Raw genomic sequence first — 11,814 nt, 5'->3', positions numbered from 1 at the left:
TCCAGCTCAGATCCTTGGCCTGCTCCCAATCTTAGAAGCAAGGACTCCAGAGTCTCTCTTTTTCTTCCCCCTAGTCCCTAAGTCATTTATTTGCTTCTGATCCTAAAGCAAGTGTGGATGTGATATGAGTCCAAATCTGAAACACTATCTGGGACATGGAAGGTGCTCAAGACTGTAAAGAAGAAGGTCTGAAGGGTCCCTTCTTTGTTTAGTTTTAGGTGAAAGCAGGGCAGGAGACTGACCGGAGAAGCTCAGGAGAGCAAGGATGCTACATTCCTACAGAGGAGCTGGGAACAATTCTTACATTTTAAATGGATCTTTACCTTTCCCAGATACTAATGGAGGGTCAAAATGAAGTTAAGCAGGAAGAGGCAGCTCTGCGTATACCCTGAGGGGGGCGGGCGGGTGAGTGGAAAGGGGAGGGGGCACAAAGGGAAACTGATGAAGAAGCCTAAGAATTGGTACTCTTGATGGACTGAAGACTTTTCTGAATTGACTGAATTTATTTCACTATAGCTTATGCAGACTGTAGCAGTACTTACACATCTACCACCCATCCCCATTCCTTATTCCTTCATGTGAAAAGACATACAAGCAGTTCCTTTGGGCCTATATCTTCCGTTACTCACTACATCATAGCAAACACAGCAGCATTGTCACAGCTCATCTGCCCTAATGGAATCAGACTGTGGTCTGATACACACATATTTTGGTGTGCCAAAATATCCCAAATACCTCATTCAACATTAATTGCTAAGAAACATTACAGCAAGCTGTGAGCACAAGACCTGTGTGGTATTGCATATTATAACCTGGCCTAGAGATTCTGCTGCACGATGAATTCAATAAAATGCCTATCCAGAGAGGTTTCTTTCTGGAGGAGGGAGTTCAAGATTACTCATGAACAGACAACAGCGGAATATGTGACTGGGAGAATCAAATCATAACACTTCATTGTGTTTGAGATTATAAAAGCTCTGCTGCTTGAGTTTTCTTGCAAAACCCAATACCGCTAAAATTCAATGCAATTTTTCCCCATATTCCAAGAATACTATTGTTTCATTCACAAGGGAAAAAATAGAGAGATACTACAACCAAACTATGAATTTCCTCAAGCTCTTAATGTGTGTTTACTAAGATTTTTAAAAGGAGCATTAAGGGCCTACTTACTATGTGCGGAGTAACAAGAAAAAAAGACAATATTCCTGTAATTTCAAATAAATCATAATACCAGATGGTATTATGATTTCCTGCTTGAATTAAATTGACTTTGACAGCAAATGCCATTTTTGGCTTAGAGAAACCTCTGAATTCCTACCTTTTCACTTTTCACTGCTTCCCATGGGACTAGATTCTGATTGACTTAGATATTTTGTCCACCCATTAGTGCTGGCAGTGTTGAGTTACAGCCTCAGCCTTGCTCTCAGAAGGCCCCTTACCTTCTAAATTCTCCTTGCCTGGTAGTTCTTACTTTATTCACTTTTGTCAGTTTGCCCACTATCCAAGTTATCACACCACATCCTGTTAGGAAAAATCTCCATTATTCAGTTTCGTGTTCACTACCACATGGAAAATGATCTGAATTAAATGTCATTCCCAACAAATAAAATAACCAATCCTATCTGATATAGGAGTTTTACTGTTAGAAGGTATATTACTTCCCAAGAAAAGCACTTTTCAGAAGTGCTTCGTTAACTTCCAAAAATTTATATTGACCAGTGATTGGGGATAATTCAACAATAGATAGGAAAGAGAGGTAGTCGTCTGGTGAAAGGAAGGAACTCAAAGCCTACCCGTGTGTCAAGACCTCAGCATCTCACAGGCAAGGGTGTGTGACTTAACCCTAAATAAAGTGGCTGTCTAAATTAGTGCTATTAACCCACTTGAGTGGAAAATTTATTCAATTAACCCACACCACATATCAAACTGAAAGTTAATAATGAATCTAGTTTGATCATCAAATTTGCCACCAAGTGAATCAACCTGATGTGTATCTGTCTTCCTTCCTTTGTGTGTGTGTGTGTGTGTGTGTGTGTGTGTGTGTGTGTGTGTGTGTGTGTGTGTCTTAGTTTATATTGCATATGTGGAATGCTTAGAATGCTTGGGCAGAAATTTCAAAGGAAAAAAATTATGTTTGTAAAATACCACAATTTTCACCGAGAAGGGTGAAAATCACTTTTAAATAGGAACCTGAGATTGTGTCTCAATGAATCATATTAAAATGGAACCATGCTGTCCAGTGTGAGGGGGAACAAAACACTTATTTAGGGCTCCTATTCCCCATACCAATTCCCCTTCATTAATAATGGATATTAAATATTTAAAATTAATTTGCTAAAATTTTAATGTTATTTTTTAAAACTCAAATGTATAGTCAATAATATCATGGTATTTTTGTCCTGAAATCAGAAATAAAATACATGTGTATGTATACATATATAATTTAGTTTTATGAATGCAGTATCATATTATCTCCAAGAACAATTTGTTAAAGTATCACTGAGCAAATTGACCATCTTTCTTATTACAGCTGAAGCCAGGATCCAAACCAAAGATGTTAGCGTCACTCCTTGATTTGTCTCTGAGCAGACCTTTGTACATTTATGTACTTACTTGCCCCTCCTTTTTATGGAATCCCTGCTGGTTCCTCCTACGGAGGGATTCTAGGCTCTTGCTCCCCAAAGCAGACTGCATCTGGATTGTCTCCTCTGTGGCTCTGGCGCCTGTGGAGGGGGCCAAAGCCTTGACCTCAGAGGGACAGCAGCCTTTGAAGCATGACCAAGCATCTGGGCTGTCTCAGGGGCCCAGCAGGCCTAAGGACTGTGACAGTGTCACTTTTCCACTAACGAACATAAATCCAGCTTTAACATTGTTTCTGTTGTGTTAATTAATGTATATCAATGAATATATCTTTGTAATAATGCAAATTGAGAAATAATCTTGCAATTATGCACATTCTATAAACCTCAGGAATTTTGAAAGTAAAAGGAGGTTCCATTAGTTCTTCACTACTTTTTCATGACCTACTTTCACAGAGGACACCAAAGCAAACAAGAATGTGTGTGCACGTATGTAATGTGTAAAAGTGTGTAGTGTACACAAACACATATGCCACCTTAAAGTCTTCTGTTTAAGAGATATTAAGCCACCTGTCTAGTTTTTTACATAGCTAAACATACAGATAGATAGGAAGACATTTCCTCCTCAACAGTCATAAACAACGTTGCCTGTTTTATTCACTGCTATATCTGCAGAATCTAGAAGCTTAAGACACTGTCTGGAACACAGTAGGTGCTTAACAAATATTTCTTTACTAACTTCTTATTTTATGCAAGTTTCAAAAGGAATGCAAATCCTTGTGTTTATATGTACATGCATATATATGTATATATATGCATACGTGTGTATATATGTGTATGTGTATAAATGTGTGTATGTAGAGAGACCTTCAAATCATGTAAATATGCAAACATTTAGGCATGTTAAATAAGCAAGGCTCTCGATTTGCAGTATCAAGCAGCTGTATCACAAGCAAAAGCATTAGTGTTTTTATTTGTGTTTAGTTTTGTTTGTATCGTTTGCTTTGGTTTTGGTTTTTGTATTCCACCTTTAAACCATGGTATTTTCTTTTCATCTGGAGAGAAAGCCTGAAAGTGTGAACCTATGTCTTGTGGAACAGTGGAAGGACCAGTAGTCAAATAATTTCATTCACTAAGCAGAGTTCATAGGTTCCAAAGCGGTCTCCTGACCATAGCTGGGCCTATCTGTCATCATTCAGAGTGAGGGGGAAAGAAAGAGACGGACAGAGAGCAAGAGAAGACAGGCTGAGGTCAGCTCTCTGAGGTGACTTGATCTATAAGCTCTAGGCCTGAGGAACTGAGATGAACCTCTTCCACCCAGCTTGGGAACTGAGGAAGCAGAGAAAGCCAGTCACAGTAAGAAGGAAAAAGGAAATAGATTTGCCAAGAGGAACGAGAGTAACAGACAGTCTAACTCCTTTTCCAGTCCCTATTCCCAAGGTCTATGTTAGTCTTGCCTCTTTCAACCTTAAAAGAATATCTAATGTATTTTGCTGAAGATAGATTTCTATTAATTATAAGGAAAGGAGTTATAAATTAGTCAATTCACACACACACATACACACACACACACACAGTGCTTCCACAAAGGATTTGAAGTGGCTATATCACAAATAAAACATAAAATTATTTGAAACACTGAAACAAAAGATCCAAATAATATGAAGACCTGAGAATGAAGGAGATTTTCATGCCAGAAAAAACAAATTAAGAAAATCCCTAGCAATCTCCCCTAAGCGCCCTGGAAGTCAAAGCAAAGAGGAAAACAAGCTACAGAGTACGGATTGTTCTTTGAAAGTAAGCACTGCAATTCAGCACAGAAAGACAAAAATGTATATACCTTGAAGGGAACTAGGTTAAGTATTTTTACAGATAGTACTAAATAATTTAATGTATGACATTATTCATAGCATGTATCTCTATCTATATATAGATATATAAATATCATCATATTTTATATTAACCCTCAAATCCTATAGCATATAGTTAAGATATATTTCTAAAAGAAAAAAAAGTCAGAGTCAAATAACCCCAAAACATAGCTTATTATTTCTATATGGGACCAGACTAAAGAATTTTGAGGAGTGATGGTTTAACCTACTTAAAAACTAGAACAAGATTTAAAACTCATCTGTAGTAAAAACAAAGAAACAAAAAACAGTCTTCTTGCCTATGTTTATGTTATCTTTCCTGATTTCATTTACCTTTTATGTCTGCTCCCTTCATCTACTTATTTCAAATTATATTTTAGCTTACTACTTTCTATGTTTACAAAGCTGTCCTAAATTCTTCCTGGAACTAGGTAGAATGTACATACATACATACATACATACATATATACATACATAATACATACATAGACAAACAGAGAACGGGAAACTGTCTAAATTGATCCCCACTTAGCTTACTTGATAGGTTAAGCAATGTTCTCATTTCTTCTGTAAAAATTCTGGATGTGGCCCAGGGCACACTCATACTCCACTGGAAGGTAACTTTGCATTATCCTGATATGTATTTGTCTTGAGTCATATACAACCTTACATCAGTTGGATTTGTTCCAAAGCTGGTTTCATACTGTGCTGAAATAATCTAGTTAATAAAACAGTATTTTTAATAATCTAGTTAATTAAACAGTATTCATGCTTATGGAATGAGAATGTGAAAAGAGATCTAAAAATAAATCAGCTTAAGGCTTCATAAAGACTTGATACAAGCATCTTGCTTTAGAAAAATCTGTCAAAATTTCAAAATATATCTAAAAATCCAGATATTTCTTACCATCTCCACTGGTACCATCTTGGTCAAAGCCACCATTTTTCATCTGAGTTACTGAAATAGCCTCCTCAGTGGTATCCCTGTCCCTTCTCTTTTGCCTCTGGACCTACTCCCAGCATAGGTGACAGAGCCTTTGCACTGGCTGATCTTCCTGCTGGAAGGTTCTTCCCTACATAACAGATTCACTAACTTCCTTTAAATCTTTATTCAATGTCATCTCCTCAAACAGGTCTACCCTGAACTCTAGTAAGATTGCAAACACTTCCCCACGTTCCTGATCCCTTTTGCCCTTTCTTTTCACTAGCACATTCCACTTCTATTATTGTATGTAATTTAGTAATTTATTGTTTATTGCCTTTCTATCTGTCCCTATGATGTAGATAGAATATAATCTCCATAGGGGTATTCTGCTATCTGAGCTACTGCAAGTGGCTAGAAGACTGCCTGGCACAAAGTAGGCTCTCAATAAATACTAACTGTATTAATTAATGAAGCTTGGAAAAGACAGCTGTAAAACGTAGGGAGTAAATGGGTTAATCATTTACTAAATCAGCTTATGAAAACTGATAGTGTTTTTTCTCTCTAACAGCAATAACAAATTAGGAAAATAACTTTTTAATGTGTTTTTTACAATATGCACAAAATTATGAGAAATCTTCTTAGCCAAGAGTCTAAAAAACTTCCATGACTAAAACTTTAAACTGGGAAATAAGGGCAAAAAGGATTATCTGAATAGAGATATTTACATCAGTTCGCCCCCTAAATTAATTTGTAAAGTCAATGCAACCCCAATACAAATTGCATTTGAATATTTGAGAAAATTAGTAAACTATTCTATATAGTATATAGAATATATACTATATAGAATAGTATACACATATATATGAAATGTGTGTATACACATATATATGAAATAATAAGAGATGATGAATAGATGTCAGCCTTCGAAAGAAGATTAAAAGTTGGGACTTGCCCTCCCAAGTGTTAAGCCATACATACTACAAAGATAGATCGGAGTGAAAAATATATATACTATGGTGATACTGCCAGAGCAATAGAACAATGGATCAATGGTACAAAATAGAGAACTCAGAGAAGACCCCAAATTTACAATAAACTTGGCACCACAAATTAACTGAAAAAGACAAGTAGCTTAGAAAATAAAGTTTGGAAACTAATTCACTGTGTGAGGGAAAAAAACCTGTATTTTTACTTAAGATGACAAGCAATGTGGACTACAGATGGAATAAATAAATACTTAAAAGATAAAACTATATATGTAATAGAAAAAATTAGAGAATATCTCTGTGATCTAAGTTCAGAAAAGGACTTCTTAAAACCTCAAAAACCTGCAGCATAAGGAAAATAAAAGAATGTGATTCCATAGAAAGTAAGGATGTCTGCTCAATGAAGAATTCCATGAATAGACAGGCATATTAAAGATATTGGCAATGTCTAAAAAACGGACAAAGGACTAGTATCTCTAACATAACAAAAATGTCTGTGAATCAACCAAAAGAATACAGGATCCAAAAAGGAATATGGGCAAAACATATGAATAGGAAATTTACAGATGAGGCAACACAAAAGATTATCAAGTTTATGAAGATAACACCCCAACTTACTAGTAAAAGGAGAAAAGCAGTTAAAACAATGGGACTTAATCACCAATGATAAATCACACTGATACCTTGTATCTCTTGATATGACATGATGAGGAGGCAACATCATCTCTGTGGTACTCTTTCCAAACACCAAAACCAAGTCTAATCAGGAGAAAACATCAGACAAGCCCAAATGAAAGGGCACTGTACAAAATACCAGGCCAGTGACTGTCAAAGGTCTCAAGGTCATTAAAAAAAAAAAAAAAAAAGGAAAGACTAGGGAAGTGTCATGGATAGGAAGGGTCTAAAAGAGCATAATAATTTTTTTAACCTTTTTTTGTTTTTTTTTTTTACTGATTGAAAGATTCTTTAAATTTTATAGCACTTTACAGTTTTTTTTAAAAGTTTCACACACATGATTTCCTATAATCCCATAATAATCCTTTTTCCCCTCTAACCCTATATTGCCCCTCCCCCTTCCCTCTCCCCATTGGTAACCACTAGTTTGTTCTCTTTATCTGTGAGTTTGCTTCCTTGTCATTTTATTCACTAGTTTGTTGTATTTTTTAGATTCCACGTGTAAGTGTTATCACACAATATTTGTCTTTCCCTGTCTGGCTAATTTCACTTAGCATAATGTCCTCCAAGTCCACCCATGCTGCTGCAAATGGCAAAATGTCATCCTCTTTATGGCTGAGTAGTATTCCACTGTATGTACGTATGTTTATGTATAACTATAGATATATAGATATATACTACATCTTCTTTATCCATTCATCTGTTGATGGACACTTAGGTTGCTTCCATATCTGGCAATTGTAAGTAATTCAGCTATGAACATTGGGGTGCATGTAACTTTTTGAATTAGTGTTTTTGTTTTTTTCAGATATATACCCAGGAGTGAAATGGGAGCATAATAGTTAAGTGCAATGTAATATTCTGGAGTGAATCTTGGAACAGAAAGAGGATTTAAGTGGAAAAATGAGCTCTAAAAAAAGTCTCTATTTTACTTAATAGTTTTGTGCCAATGTTGGTCCCCTAGTTTTGACAAATGTATTATTGTTATGTTAATTTTAGGGGAAGCTGTATGAAGGGTACACAGGAATGCACTATCTTTGCAACTTTTATGTAAATTTAAAATAATTTCAAAATTCAATAATTTTATTTTTAAAAAAAATAAAAATGAAATATCTCTTTATGTCTATTAGACTGACAAAAACTAGAACACTAAGAAAAGCAAAGTATTGGCGAGGATGTGCAAATACAGAAACTCTTACACACTACTGGTGGAACTATAGACTGGTGAAGGAATTCTGGAGAGAAATATGGCATGTGCTACAGGCCAACAATTTCTCTCCTGTGTATCTATCAATAAGAAACTCTCACACCAATCCAAAAAGAGGCATATGTAATTTTATATGTATATCAGAGTATATCAGCGTTATTTGTAGTGGTGAGTGTCCATCACTGGAGAATTGACTATAGAAAGTGTAATGAATTCACACCAAGAAGTACTATGCAGCATTATAAGTAGACAAATTGCACACAAACCAACACAGATAGACGTTAAAAATATGGGGCTGAATGAAAGTAGAAACAAAATGAGATATACTGCAATTCATACTACATTTATAATACAGCATACAAAATAATATACATTTTTCTAACACATATACCATAAAAAGTATATGCAATTAAACACATTAGAATGGTTGTCATTACATTAAACATGTTAGGATGGAGAAGAACACAAGATTAGAAAAGAGGTAATCATGCCAGTCAATCAAGTAGCAAAGTGACCTTGAGCAAAGCAATGATAATACTGGGCCACCAAATAAGTAGTATAATTTACTCAATTTGCTACAACAAAAAAATGTTTAAACTAGGAAAAATCTAAACTATTACACTCCAATTACCTTCCAAGTGTCCTTACGTTTTCTTTGTTTTGTTTTCATTTTAAAGAATCTAAAATCGGGTATCAAATAATGTACTATAGGTTCAGTTTTTATTTTTTTAAATATATAAATTTATTTATTTATTTATTTTTGGCTGCATTGGGTCTTTGTTGCTGTGCATGGGCTTTCTCTAGTTGCCGCGAGCGGGGGCTACTCTTTGTTTGGTGCGCGGGCTTCTCATTGCGGTGGCTTCCCTTGTTGCAGAGCACAGGCTCTAGGTGAGCAGGTTTCAGTAGTTGTGGCGCGTGGGCTCTAGATCACAGGCTCAGTAGCTGTGACACATGGGTTTAGTTGCTCTGCAGCATGTGCGATCTTCCCAGACCAGGGGCTTGAAACCATGTCCCCTGCACTGGCAGGCGGATTCTTAACCACTGCGCCACCAGGGAAGCCCTATAGGTTCAGTTTTAACAGAAAAGATGACTTCAAATTCCATTCAAAGGACTCAAACTCAAAGACACTGCCTTGACCTTACATCTGAAATTTGGCAAATAAGTGGCTATTTTAGGTTAAAATATTTATGTTTTAGGTTAAATTTTTTAATTATGTATTATGTTTTAACGAAGCTCTTTTTCATACATATATTTTGATTACCTTATTCACCACTCCTGAATAAGAGTGTCCTAGAATACATACTGTAATGAAACAATTCACTTATCCCATAGACTATCCTGCTCAACAAATATTAACTGCTTTATCAGGGTTTGAAATTGTGATTCTAGGGCTCATGAAAATAAGATCACTAAGTAGGTGATGACTTTAGTGTTCTTTTTTTGTTGACTAAAAGACAATTCATGTGGTCTAGAGCAGCCCTTTACAAACTTCAAGATGCACACTAATCACCCGGAGATCTTTTTCAAATTCAGATTCTGAGCAAGTAGTTTTAAGGTGGAGCCTGAGATCCCGCATTTCTGACAAGATCCGAGTGGCAGCAACACTGATGGTCTGTGGAGCACACTTTGTGTAGTAACGGTCTCAAATGACACAATGAATTTCGCAAAATCACATTTGTAGTTATTGATGTGTTTGAACAAGTTTACAACTGATGCCCTGAAATTCTGTAGTACAGAGATGGAAGTGATATGTAAATTCGTATACTTTTATAGATATTTAATTATCAAGCAACTATTCACTTGTGATATAAGATATATATTTAAATTACCTTCCATACTTATATTTAACTATTTATATTTGTCTCCACTATAGTATGTTAGAAACAAAATGTACACCCAAAAAACAAAATAAGTTAAACTGTAAAATAGATTTAGTGCTACCCATCTGACTGCTAGAAGAAATCTGCCCCAAATCAGAAGGGTATTTTTGTCCTAATTAGTATTTAGTCCCTCCTACCCCACCCTTAGCAATTGACGAACAGTTCAAAACATTTTAAAGACCAATCCTAGAATATAAATAATAAGGTTGTGTTCTTAGAATAGAGGAGGATACAGTCCTCTTTGTTGACTCATGAAAGGACTACTATACATTTTAGGCACAAACAGAACCTGGTCAAACAATGGCTTTATGAAATTCATATATTACTATGTAAATGCAAACATCTTTTCACTCACCAATGACAGAGACATTTTTAACTGAGCAAATGATGCCAAGTTTATTTATGCAAGGGAAACACAATGTGTGAATGCTAATTTTTCTTCATTGTGTTTTCCATTAGGAAACATTCACTGTTTAGCTATAAAATGTATGATAGTTAATTCATCCCAAAGGCATTTATTGCTGTTCTATGAATAGACATAAATTATAAATTTATCTAAACATAATTTTATCAGCATCTTGAAATCAACATTAAAGGAATGTTAATTGAATTTGTTCAAATATTGAAAAGTTAACTGTCATTTTCTTTGACTTAATGAGTTTCATACAGGATCTTAATCAGTGCAATGTTAGACTTTTCTTTGTTTTTATTACAGGCATACCTCGTTTTACTGGGCTCAGCCTTATTTTGCTTCACAGATACTGCATTTTTTACACATTGAAGGTTTATGGCAACCCTGTAACGAGCAAGTCTATCAGCACCATTTTTTCCAACATTTGATTGCTTCCTGTCTTTGTGTCACATTTTGGTAATTATCACAATATTTCAAAATTTTCATTATTGTTAAATCTGTTACGGTAATCTGTGATCAGTGATCTTTGATGTTACTATTATAATTGTAACCGTACCCATATAAGATGGCGAATTTAATCCATAAATGTTGTTTGTGTTCTGACTGCTCCACCGACCCTTCCCCTTTGCCTCTTTCCCTATCCCCGGGCCTCCCTATTCCCTGAGATGCAACATTATTGAAATTAGGCCAATTAATAACCCTACTATGGTCTCTCCAAGTTCAAGCGAAGAGTCATATCTCTCAATTTAAATCAAAAGCTAGAAATGATTAAGCTTAGTGAGGAAGGCATGTCAAAAGCTGAGACAGGACAAAAGCTTGGCCTCTTGTGCCAAACAGCAAAGTTGTGAATGTGAAGAAAAAGTTCTTAAAAAAAAATTAAATGTTATTCTAGTGAACACAGGAATGATAAGAAAGTGAAACTGCCTTATTGCTGATATGGAGAAAGTTTTAGTGGTCTGGATAGAAGATCAAACCAGTCACAACTTTCCTGTAAGCCAAACCCTAATCCAGAGCTAGGCCCTAACTCTCTTCAATTTTATGAAAGCTGAGAGAGGTGAGGAAGCTACAGAAGAAAAGTTTGAAGATAGTAGAGGTTGGTTTATGAGGTTTAAGGAAAGAAGCCATATCCATAATACCAAAGTGCAAGGCGAAGCAGCTAATACTTATATAGAAGCTGTAGCGAATTATCCAGAAGATCTAGCTAAGATAATTAATGAAGGTGGCTACACTAAACAACAGAATGTCAATGTAGATGAAGCAGCCTTATATTGGAAGAAGA

Source organism: Orcinus orca, chromosome 12 (assembly GCF_937001465.1).
Source record: "Orcinus orca chromosome 12, mOrcOrc1.1, whole genome shotgun sequence".
NCBI classification, from domain to species: domain Eukaryota; kingdom Metazoa; phylum Chordata; class Mammalia; order Artiodactyla; family Delphinidae; genus Orcinus; species Orcinus orca.
This window is presented reverse-complemented; position numbering follows the sequence as displayed.